This window comes from Amblyomma americanum, chromosome 1 (assembly GCF_052857255.1).
Source record: "Amblyomma americanum isolate KBUSLIRL-KWMA chromosome 1, ASM5285725v1, whole genome shotgun sequence".
Classification (NCBI taxonomy): Eukaryota; Metazoa; Arthropoda; class Arachnida; order Ixodida; family Ixodidae; genus Amblyomma; species Amblyomma americanum.
In genome coordinates, this window is record NC_135497.1 from 113,144,755 (window position 1) to 113,157,153 (window position 12,399).

The following is a 12,399-nucleotide window of genomic DNA, read 5'->3' on the forward strand; positions in this document are numbered from 1 at the left end:
CAGTAGTGGTCATTGCCATTGTCTCAGTGTTTCATGTGCTTAATCTGACCCTTAAATTTCACTGGTTGGATACCTGTTGTTTCTCTAGAGCTGTTATAAAACTGAATGTATCAGTATCAGTCGTGCTGAGTTCACCTGTTAGTTAATTGGCAGCCTTAATGGGTTTGTCTGGACCCTTTAACACTGCAGCAGAAGGGGCACTACCATCTCTTGTATTGTTTTCTTGTCTCTCGACTTCTCTGGCTGCTACCAATATCCTGGGCCTGAGGGTGTAATGAGGGCAACCTGAGGAGGCCGTCCCCCCCAACACAATTTCCCAAATGTGGTGAACACATACAAATGACACAGTTTTCACCTCATATCATCATGTCCCAAAGATCTGGACACAGCTTCCCCTTCCTGTAAAAGAAAATTCCTTGCTATGCCACTGACTGGACCACATTTGAAACTTTATTCCCACACTTACGGTATATTTAGAGTAAAACAACCTGGAGACAAAAATTTAGGCTGAAGCATTAATACATCACTTAATCACTTTGGCTTGCTTGTAGCTTGATACCGCATGTGCAAGACTCCATGTCATTGTGTATCTGCATGCAATAAAGCTATGAGCATGCATCCTTTTTTCTTGCAATCTTGCTAAAGAACTTAAAAGCTGCGGATTTTTCCTATTGGATGGTGAAAATAGGCATTTGAGGCTAATTTAACATTGACACTAACAGCGAACGTCAGTGATGGAAGCAGCCTTTGTAGCAAGCAGCTATACTGAAAAAATGTACATGTTTTGTCTTGTGTTTGATGTGTTTTACAAGATCTTTTATTTTCAGAGTGTTGTGGCAGAAGTATAGAGGCTGTCTGTTTCTAATGCATGTGTTTTAGGGACTAAGTTTGTGGTGAGCAAATGCACTGGGGTGGTGTGTTTAGGCAAGAAGGAAAATGTTCTTAGCTTTGTGTGTCTGCCAGTTTTGACATTGATTTACTATGTTGCAACTTTTTCTATGTTTTTTATTTGTTTATTCAGCTTTGTGCTGATCGTAGGCAATATCAGGGTCCTTTTAAAGCTCCTTACCGACCACAGAACTTCCCGAAAACATTATATGGGTACAGAGCCAGCAGCTGTAAGAGGTATAGTATGTACAAAGAGGGCAATGAGCCGCTGTCTTGTCAGCTGCCCCCTACCGAGCCTTGTGTATGGCAACTCTTTGGCCAGCCACGTCAAGTGAACAGGAAAACCAGAAACATTAAAATGCATGTTATCAGTACCTGGACCATGAACACTGAGGACCTAGATGTGGCGCAGTTTCCTCATGCTTGCTGTGTGGTGTGTTTTAGCAAGTATTTTTTGAACAAAAGCTTGCTATGTTCATTCTTGGTCGAAGCAGTAAATTTTTGCCAAAATTGCCACTGCCATGCTTGCGCTTGCAAAGCTGTTCAGCAGGTGTGTATATGGTGATGGGGGCATTTTGATAATGTTGTTTGCATGTACACAGAGGTATGTAAAGGGGTAATGATGTTCTGTGGAGGTTGCTGTGGTGGAACCATGCCCCGTACGTGTACCTAAACGGTCTCTGCAGTGGTTTTCAACCTGGGAATATAATGCATGCGTTGCGTAGAGTAAAGGCTGTTGAGTGTTCATGATGCTTACAAGTAAAATTTACAAATAATTTTAGAAAGTTCCCATTCCCGTGCCTCGCAGCAACGTTCGGTGCCTATCTCATGCAAAAATTCTTCCTTTCAATTTTGTAAGGCATACGTGACATCAGCAGTGAGGGGTTGTCATTGGATAAAAACTACAGCAATGACGTTCGTTAATGAAGCAGGCATAGGAGATGGCATGTACATCTAGCTGGAGACCCTGCTCCTTTCCACTCTCCCCCTGTTGTAATACCGTGATGAGGGAGTGAGTGGCAAAAAAAAAAAGTTTGTAGGCTACTGAGCCGGAGGACCTGAGCTCAACCCCGGCTGCGGCAGCCTTGTTTTGATGGAGGCGACACGCAAAAGATGCCTGTGTACTGTGCAACGTCAGTGCATGATAAAAATCCCTAGGTGGTCGTAATTATTCCAGAGCCCTCCACTACTGCACCTCTTTCTTCTTTCACTCCCTCCGTACTTTCCTACTCGGCATGATTGAGGTGAGATATGAGACAGTTCCGCACCCTTTCCTGTCCTTAAAAACCAATTTAACCAAGTCAAGTTGGCCTGGTGACGCTCTGGAGGGCTCAGTGGGGTTTTTCTGGCTCACTCTGGTGTATGAGTTGAGAGGAAAAGGCCGAAGGCCTTTTTTAATTGCCAACATTTCTGGTGCTACGTAAACTAGATAGAAAATTTTTGCAGGAAGATGATGGGCAATTTAATACCTGTCAATATTTCGGCTTTTGTTGCCCTTGGTAAGAACCATTGCAGAGACCCTTTAAAGCTGCTTCAATTTGTGCCTGACTCTCTTCGTATTGAAGGCTGTGAACACCATTTGATATGGCGCCACTGCATAGTTGCTTCAGACAATGTGTGAAGCTATCCTATAGTGTTTCATATCTATTTGAAAGGTATCAAAGGACCCTGGCATTGTCGAATCTTTTCTCGGTGCTCGTTCGTTAAACTTTTTGGCTAGTTAACTTAAAAGCATTTATTTTTAATTTTCTTGAGTCTGTATTGCTCTGTCCAACTTCATACATTGTGCAGTGAAAAGTTCCAACTGAGGGAAGCATCAATACAGTGTTGTTTTCTTTTATTTTGCTGTTGTTGGATTGTGGCAGAGTGACACTGAGGTCGTTGCGAAGTATTGCCACAAAACATAGTCGTATATAACATCATCCTTAGAAGCTTTGAATTTAGCTTGGAAATGGGTGTGAAGGTCGAGTGTGGTGAGCCTGTTTTGTGGGGATTATTGTTTGATGTAAAGTTTCGTATGTACTTGTAATGCCTGCAGTAATGCAATTTCATGTGTGCACAATGTTGTGTGCAAAATTTAATGTGAACTTTGCTACTTCGCTCCGGTGTAGTGTGAGTAGTGTGTCATATATTATTGCTTGTGCATGAGAGTGTGTGCACTTTTACTTTTTTTTTTCATTATGCAGACTGACGTTTGGCCATTTTTCTTTCATGGAAAGCAAGAGCAAAATTTTCAAGATACAGTAATATATTTGCAGTCTGGTAAGGCTTTATGTGACTAATTTCTTCATTGTTTATCTTGCCCTAGAAATTGATCTGTGCTACAGGTGCAGGTTATGGGTATCTCTGTATCTGTAAGCGAAAGCAAAAAAACTGATGTAGCCGTATCATTAGTTTGAAATTTTTTTTTTCTGTGAAATGTCTCTTATTCGCTATTGCACACAATTCTGTAGTCCACTTTTATTGCTTCCATTTAGTGTACTTCTTTTCACACTTGGAGTGCAATGCTGCCAGAGCTAGCATGCCTATTCGCTCCGGCTACGTCGATACCAAAAAAATAGTTCACCATGAGTGCAAAGTAGATAACAGTAATGTAGGTTGGAGCAGGAGAGGCAGCAACTGAATGCTTGACTACCTTGACAGGCCAAGTATCTTCCATTTTCAGGTATCGTGTTGAAGTTCGTGAGTTGCAGTGTGTAGCATTTTACTTTATACCTTGCCATGCTTTTGTCCTACCCCTCACTGAGGCCTCGAGAAGTAGAAGTGACACACAGAGGAATAATATGCCTTATCGCACACACTACTTATGCAGCTTCCACAGCATTGTTCACCAAGATTGAAATGGAGTGTAAATTGCTGCATGTGTCAGACACCCATGCAGATTCTTGCAGGGTTTGGCATTTCCAATGAATAGATTAATTTACAACACTCTGCTTGAGCTGTATTTAACCTGCAAGAAACAAATGACAGTGACTGTGCATGGAACAAAAGGCTTTTGTCAGAGGGCCTTATAGTCATCGTTATACTTGCTGCATCATTGTTATTGAACTACATGTAAACCTGTGCCGCAAAGTGCGTGTCATATTACGTCCTCTTGTATTCATTGAAGGGCTGATTGCTTTGTGAATTACAGCTTATGCTGTGGCTTTTCAAAACAGCCTCACCTGTATTTTCTTAGCATTATTGTGCTGTACTCCAAGGGCGGATTTATGAGTTACTCTTGGAGAGGGTTGGGGGGATTTGCGGGTGTCGGGAGTGGATGGTCTCATTTGTACCTTGCATTTCTTGAATTCATTTATTGAAAAAAAAAGTATGTAGTTCAGCATGTTTTCCTACGAAAAATTTCTCGCTTGGGAGTGGAGGCAGCCCCTCCCCTTAAATATGCCTCTGCTGTATTCTTCCATTTCCTGCACAGTGCACACTAATGTTGGCCACCATATTGGTGGTAAGACCCTCTAGTCTGTTGAAAAAGACAGCTACTGTTCTTGCGCTTTTACATTAAATTTCACATTGATGCCTCCTAAAAATTTGGATCTTCCGGCTTAAAACCTGCATATGTAATCTCCGTGTCACAATGCAAGTGTACTGTGATAACAGTGAGAACTATTGGCCTCGTCGTAGATGTCTGCACCTCTTTTTTTCATATGTTGAGATCTCAAAACATTTTCCTTGAATTTCTAGTCGTATTGCCTATTTTCTAAACTTCATCTGAGTGGTACTGTCACTTCTGACCTAGTTGCCAAAAATGTGTTGGCTTCCTATTCAGTACTCACTGAGTATAACTGCTTGGTTTGTTGCACTGTTTGCTTAGAAAGAACTTTTAGCATCTTTTGGAGTAGCTGTTTAGGCATGTACAATTGCAGTGGTGAGTTACAGAGCTGGACATGTAGTAAAAGAAAAATGTACTTGATGGAGTAACACAAATGCTTAATTTGCAATTTTTTTTTATACTTCTACATGCTGCACATCATTTGTTTCCACTGCTCTGCTAGCTCTAGTAACCTGCTTTAAATGTTACGCGCATGTTTGCGCTTCTTTTGGCACCCCATCCTCTGTGCTTCTGTCATGCCTTTCACTTCATGATTGAAAGTTGTTGCCAGTAGCCCTGACTGAAAAAAGGTGTGATGTCTCTGATTTTGCTCCTTCTGGTGACCTACACTTTTTCAGTGCAACTAAACTGGTTACAGTTTAGCACTTGCCTTGCTTACATTATGCTGAAGTACAAGATCTCATAGTAAAGATTGATTTGGGTCTTTTTTTTTTACTGGTTTGTTTCCTAGTACGTCTGGACTGGGTCATTTTGTGAACACGCCAGCAATAGTATTCTTGCCTTTCCATTCACCTGAATGGATTATGGAGGACGTATCAGCTGTATGCAAGAATTTTTAAAACCTGCAGTTTGTAGTTTTGCATGCTGTGTTTTTATTGTATTGTTATGTTTTGTGATAGTCCTCATTTTTTTTTCATCATGGGAATATCATGCATATGTAAAGGGAAGGCTTTTTTTCCATTTCACCATTGCAAGCTAGGAAAACAAGTAGGCTGTAGGACTTGCGGCTGGTTGTTGATCATACCGTGATCTAATGATCCTACTCTTTTGCTTGTTGCTGTGCTTGGATGCATGAAAACCGTGATATTTTACATTTTTTTCTCTTGCATTGCATATGCAATGGTGACAGCTTAGTAAACGTTTCGTTTCAAGCTATATTGTGCCAAACTGTTTCATTTGCATTTGCTTTTGCTTCTGGTATTATAGCAGTAAACAATAAAGGGTGTTCGTGCTGAGACTAAGTTGTCCCTTTCTTTTAGTATGTACCGTGCTATACTGATGATAGGTTTGGTCCTAACCAAACTGTTTTGTGCCTCACTAGCACGTTCAGTTTTGCACAAGTAGTCATACAAGGATGCTGTCAAAGTGTGCAACTGCATGACCACGTTAAAGTGTACATCTGTTTGAGGCCTGCATCATGGTATGATCCTGATTTCTGAAATGGTTATTCTTTGCCAGATAACGCTTCATGGTTGCCAGCCACGATGAATTTTGTGGGAAAATTAATCGGCTGTCGTTTTTGTTGAAAACACATGGTCTAGCATGGTGGAAAGTAACCCACTGCAACCTCTCAAGCACATCTACGACATTATGACCTGATGGGGTAATGTCAGCTTTTGGAATTAATAATTAAAGCCGTGTGTTGTGATCACAACATATTGAAATTAACAGTTAAAGCCCCATGTTGTGATCACAACATTGTAGAGTACCTTCGGATGCATTTGATGGTTGATGTGACTGTTCTTCAGATTTGTACTTATTGTCTTTTCTCATTAAAGGCAAGCCCTCACTTCTATAAATGTTAGGTGCAAGTATACTTATGCAGTATTACAGTACTGCTCTCAAGCATGCTGCTTGAAAGTACAAATCCTGATGCAGTATGCAGATGCTTTGGAAGTATAGTAATGTGCTAATTTTGGTGCTTTAGGATATCTTGACACTTGCAGTGTGCTTGTCACTAATGCTTGTCGTGGTTTATTTTTAAATGCCACACAGAGCACTCTGAACAGGATATGGCACTACTGTTAGAGCGCGGCGCCGCGGTGTCTCAGTGATTATGGCGCACGGCTGCTGACCCGAAAGACACGGGCCGCGGCGGAAGAATTTCGATGAAGGCGAAATTTTGCAGGCCCGTGTACTGTGCTATGTCGGCGCACGTTCGCAGGTGGTCGAAATTTCCGGAGCCCTTCACTACGGCGTCCCTCATAGCCAGAGTCGCTTTGGGGGCTAAAATACGGATTTCCGGAAAAAATTGTGTTTTTCAGTTTCAGTTGTTTTGGATTGCTGGTTGAATGAATATTCTCGCCAAGTTTGGTTATCTGAGCAGTAGAAAAGAAAATTCTTTTCACGAGGTGGTGGCACGCATTTGCCGTCGAAGGCGTCTATGAACGCGCTCCTCGAGACGCGGCCGCAGTGCGGGCAAAACACCGAACGCGAAGTGAAAGCCCTCGGTATAGTCGGATATGCAATGAAGCTCCGCCTACATTCAGGACCGGCGGACAGAATTCCTTCACGACAAAAAAAAAAAAAGTAGTCCGTTGTTAAAACTTCTCTTGTCACCAAAACGAGAAGCTAACCGCGGGGAAAAAGTTACAAGCTCTAGAATTTTGATACCTGGCTTGTTTAATGAAGTCAAATATTAAAAAGCTGATTTCGTTCACTTTTGTGACTGGCTATCGGAGGAATACAGTACAGTCGCCCACAGACTTGGCACCATAGAGTTTCTTACTATTAACTAGAGGGAAAGGTGGCGACCCGCCTATGGGAGTTGGCACAGAGCTTCCTCGAGACCACCTGTACCACCATGGGCGTTCGAAGCATCATGGGGCGGAGAGCTTTTATTTGATTTATGGGTGTTTAACGTCCCAAAGCTACTTGGGCTATGAGGGACGCCGTAGTGCAGGGCTCCGTAAATTTCGACCACCTGGGGTTCTGTAACGTGCACTGACATCGCACAGCACACGGGCCCCTAGAATTTCGCCTCCTTCGAAATTCGACCGCCGCGGCCGGTATCGAACGCATCTTTCGGGCCAGCAGTCGAGCGCCATAACCACTCAGCCACCGCGGCGGCTGGGCTAAGGTGGCTAGAACGTTTTCTAGCCCCCTAGCTGGGCGGAGAGCTACCGACTGCAGAACAACTTTTGGCAAAAAAATAATGAAGAAAGAAACATTATTCAATAATCAAGAATGTCCTATCATTCAATATCCTGTCTATAAATCGTAACAAACAAGCAGAAAAGCACGTAAATGCAAATTTTGCTCAAAATCAGCAATGGCTCGCTCTCCTATTGGCCAAGCATTGCATACCACACAAGCCAATATTTCGTGCTTAACAGGCACTTTCTTAAAAAGAAATGTTTTCAAAAAAAAAATGTCGTTTCAGCAGTTTAAAAGGTTTTTCCACAGCATTTCGGAAAACAAAAACCTTTTATTGGCGTGTGCTGATGCGTTTTCGCCGCTATGACTTGCGCACTACTTTTACGCCGAAGTCGCCTGCGCGCGGAGCGCCCCGTGGATACCAACGTTTATAGATATAGTTTCGAAACTCCCGCCGGAGCCGGGTGCGACTTGCCCCTAGGGAGTGTGAGGGCGCTGCAGTCGACGCTTGCGCCGTCGTGGGCGTCGCGCGGTGCGGGCGACAGCGCTCATATTTACTCTACGTCCAGTTTTTCTTTTTTTTTTTTTAGATGTCATGCCATTCATGGCTTTCAGTAACGGCTAGCCGTTCTCCTTCGCACTTTGATATATCAACGAAAAGTTTGAAAGGTGTAATGGACGGTACTACCGCTCATGCATATGCAGCCGCTTCCTGTGACCAGGAAGTGTTATTCTTAAAGAATTTCCGAGCGTTTAAGTGGTGCGGCACTGTTTTATCCTCTCCGATTGTCTGATATTCAACAAATAGGACTGCCTGCTTCATGCGCGGTTGCACCAGCGGCTGAGGATATGTAAGAATGGCCGCAATTTGCTGACTATGTGACCCTCTGTTCTGAAAAAGGGAAAAACAGGAAAATCCCTGCGCTGTCAGGCTGCTCGAGAAAACACACAATATATGTGATTAAGTTTCAAACAATCACTTAGCGTAAAAGCGTAGACATCAATGGTGACGTCGTGGAGATATACACAAGGCGCACTGAAGAAAAAATCCGTTTTTACGCGATTTCCAATCAATCCTGCCTATACACCGGTCGTTTGCCTTCAAAAAGCGGCGATCGCAGAAGAGGGTGGACGGAGTTTATAGCAGCACACAACCAGTATCTTTTAAGTCATGTTAAGAAAGGTGAGTCACATAATTATTTGGAGAGCACTTATCTCGCAGCTATTACCGAAAACGGTGCTTCTTACCCTGCGACTTCCTCAGAATTAGAAGATCTCGCAAGGTCAAATTTATTGCCCCGCTTTTAAAACCGGAGCCTGATCTTCTGCAAGTGCATTTTCTTATTAAACGGAAAGAAGAGGCTGTTTATATTCAAGAGAATTGAGCATCAGTTTTCGATAAGCTGCTTGGAAGGCTTACTGATCCGCAGTTCCCGGGTTCGAACCCGACCGCGGCGGTTGCGTTTTTATGGAGGAAAAACGCTAAGGCGCCCGTGTGCTGTGCGATGTCAGTGCACGTTAAAGATCCCCAGGTGGTCGAAATTATTCCGGAGCCCTCCACTACGGCACCTCTCTCTTCCTTTCTTCTTTCACTCCCTCCTTTACCCTTCCCTTACGGCGCGGTTCAGGTGTCCAACGATATATGAGACAGATACTGCGCCATTTCCTTCCCCCCCAAAACCAATTATTATTGGAAGGCTAGATGATCCCAATTTGTTCATTTTTATTCGGTAACACACACATTTTTTTTGCGGAAGTAAGATGCAAAAAAAAAATCCGTGCAAAGAGAGCGTCTATAGTGGGATTAGTTCGCTCGGGCCCAGAGCGAGGTTGGAGCAGCCTAACACCGCCTGGAAAATAAAAAGAGCGCTCTTAGGAGTGTGCCTCTAAATATGTCCACAGTATAAAGTGGCAATAAATTCAAGTCCTTCCTTTCATTTTTAATATCCTATATCGTACTTTTATCATTGTCAATAGTTTTCTTGGTGTCACTTATTTTTGGTGATTGCTTTCCCTCATACGCGATCCTTCTTTAGAAATCTTCGCATTAAAACGATGGTGCGTTGCCCAGTGCTGCAGTTAGAGTATATCATGAGTCAGTACATTGAGGAATGTTGCATCATGAGCAGCAACGTAAACCAGGAGAACGGGGCGCTGAGCGCACTTAAAATTATTGGACGTCGCCGGGACACGTGTGCATGGATCTACGGTGGCCTGAAACGACAGATGACGAGCAAGTGCATTTCATATTTTACCGCAACACGCCTAAATTAACGCTAATGCACACTAGTTCGAGTGCACTCTTGCCGCAGATGTCGGCGCGGTGAACGCCGCATGCAGACGCATCGCTTTGCTGCGTGCTAGCATGGAGCGGGCACGCAACGTATATAGTGCTAAAAAAAACAAGCCAACCCGACTCAGACTTTTATCCACGCGATAAAACAAGCGTGAATTATTGAAATAATGCCTAGTTGTCGAAGGGGGTCGCTGAACAAACATTCTTCCAGCGAACTTGGAAACCCCAGCGCAAGCGAAACGTAAGTGCTAGCAGACGACGCTTGCTCCGATAGCTCAACCGTCGACCGCAGCGCCGCGGTGGCAGGAACCGTGGCGGGCCGGCTCCTCCCCGTGGGTGCACCTAGGAGTTTCGAAACTGAAGTATATCTATAAACGTTAGTGGATACGGAATGGGACACCTCAGTAACGCTACTCTGTGTTCCTTAAAAAAAAAAAAAACTTCCGTCCCGCACCATCGCCCCATGATGCTTTGCGCGCCAATGGAGGTTCAGGTGCAGCGCCGCCAGCTTTCCCTCTAGTACAGCGCCTAGAATATATTCTAGGCACTATACCTCTAGTTAATTGTAAGAAACTAAATGCTCAAAGGGAAACTGAAGCACTTTTCGAAAAAAAAATCTGTTCTCTACGTCATTTTATAGCTTTTAGTCCGCTGAAAATGAATATATCAATCAAAAAGGGCGGAAATAAACTCAACAAGCTGTTTTTTAGAAGAAAACGCGCCCCATCGCCTCAGGGGCCCAGCGAACGCTGCTCTTGCCCGCGACTGGCCGGGACCGTCGTGACGTCATCCACTGGGATCTCCGGCCGGCACCGACGGCGTTGCTGCGTAGCGCGTTGCTTCAGCTGGCTTTTAAGGACTACGTTTTGGAAATTATGGATAATTCAGGCAGTGTTGAACAGTTTGGACTTTCACCATGCATGTTCGAGCCATCAGCAGCTTCAGAAAACGGCGGAACCAACGACGCCGCGGAGTGCGCCTGCAGCGAAAGTCAAGTCGCGACGTTTTCACGTGTTGGAAATCTCGACTGGATGAATGGCAGCTTTTATATCCACCGGAAATGGAGACCCCTTACTACTCACCGCCCCCGTCACGCAGGCCTGGAGGGCGGGGGCCGGAGCCTCCGTGACTAAAGGGTAACAAAGAGATTTTATCTCTTCGCGGCCTCAGACGCCAGGCGGGTTGGCTTGTTTCTGCCGAGCGGGTTCTTCGCTGCGCAGAAGGGCTTCCCAGCTTTCTCTACTATCAATATCTTTGTAGATTCCAGGGTAGTGAGCGCATTCCCATATTCTCTGCTTCCGAGTAACCGTGGAACCGCCAGACTGTCGGAACCTGGACGAGCGCGCGCAAACCTATTCCGAAATCGTTGAGAACCACAGACTAATCAGGAAACTGGTGCCACCGCCGGAAAGAAGCTAATAGAGAAGCGACCGCGTGGCGGCGCCTGCAAGCCGGCAATTTCGTTAACCCAGTATGGGCCTTTCACGTCCTACCAGGGTAACACGAAAACCAAATCGCGACTGATATGTTCTGCGTAGGTGCTTGCGCGCGCATATCTTTTGTGTAGGTGCATGCGCAAATGGCAAAAAAAAAAGGGAAATTGCGCCGAAACGTTGTGTACCACTGCTGCATAAAAGCCTGGCCGCCAACTTCTTTCCGCCGTTAGTCTCTGTGTGTCTTCTCCTGGTCCTGCGTCTGTTTTTCCCTGTTTTTTTTTCTCTTGAACAACTTCTTGTAACGCCTGTGAACATGATCTAAATCAGATCATCGGCACGCTTACACGAGTCGCGCGAGGTAAAAAATTTGTTAATTTATATATAGTTACTTGCCTAATTACTCCCGAAGGCCTTTTAGAACTACAAAAGAATGCCAAGCTGGATGAGTTGGAGTGTGTTCACTGTTGTACTGCAGCGCGAAGAGACGAGGCCACCGGGAGGAAGCTCCCGTGTGCGCTTTCCTTCTGTCGCATGTTCGGTCTACTGTTCAACTATGAAACTTCTGCACTTACCCCCGTGCGTTGTTTTTTTTGTAATGTTGAACACGCTTTTGAACAATAATGGCTGCGTTTCGGAGCTCGCAGTACTGCTCATCAAAACTAGTGTGCTGCGAGATATAGCTGCTGCTGTTTCGTATCGAGATAACCAGCAGAATTTCTTGTGGATGACGTACATGTATGCGTAACGCGGCTCGACAACTTTGACGTTCTGACTCAAGGACAAATTAGCAAGAATTCTGGCGCCATTGTCGATCGTCAGCCATGACCAAGCGCTCATGAATGCAAATGTTTGCTTTGCCCAGGTATACTAGGCTTATATAATCGCATTTTTGTTCAGTTAGGTGCAGCTGCGTGTGCTGCGCGCCGATGAAAAATTAGGAGAATTGCTTGTGCTGCCATGAGGTGCAAGCACAATCAGGAAAAAAGCAAAAAGATCCACAGTGCGTAACGATCTGAAAAGAGTTCAAGACTGTGTGCCTTAAAGACAGTGCTGGAAGTGGCCTTAGCTCAGCATGGATGTGAACCAGCTGGAAAAGGCAAAGAGTTGGCAAATAGGTAAGAAAGTGTAACAGA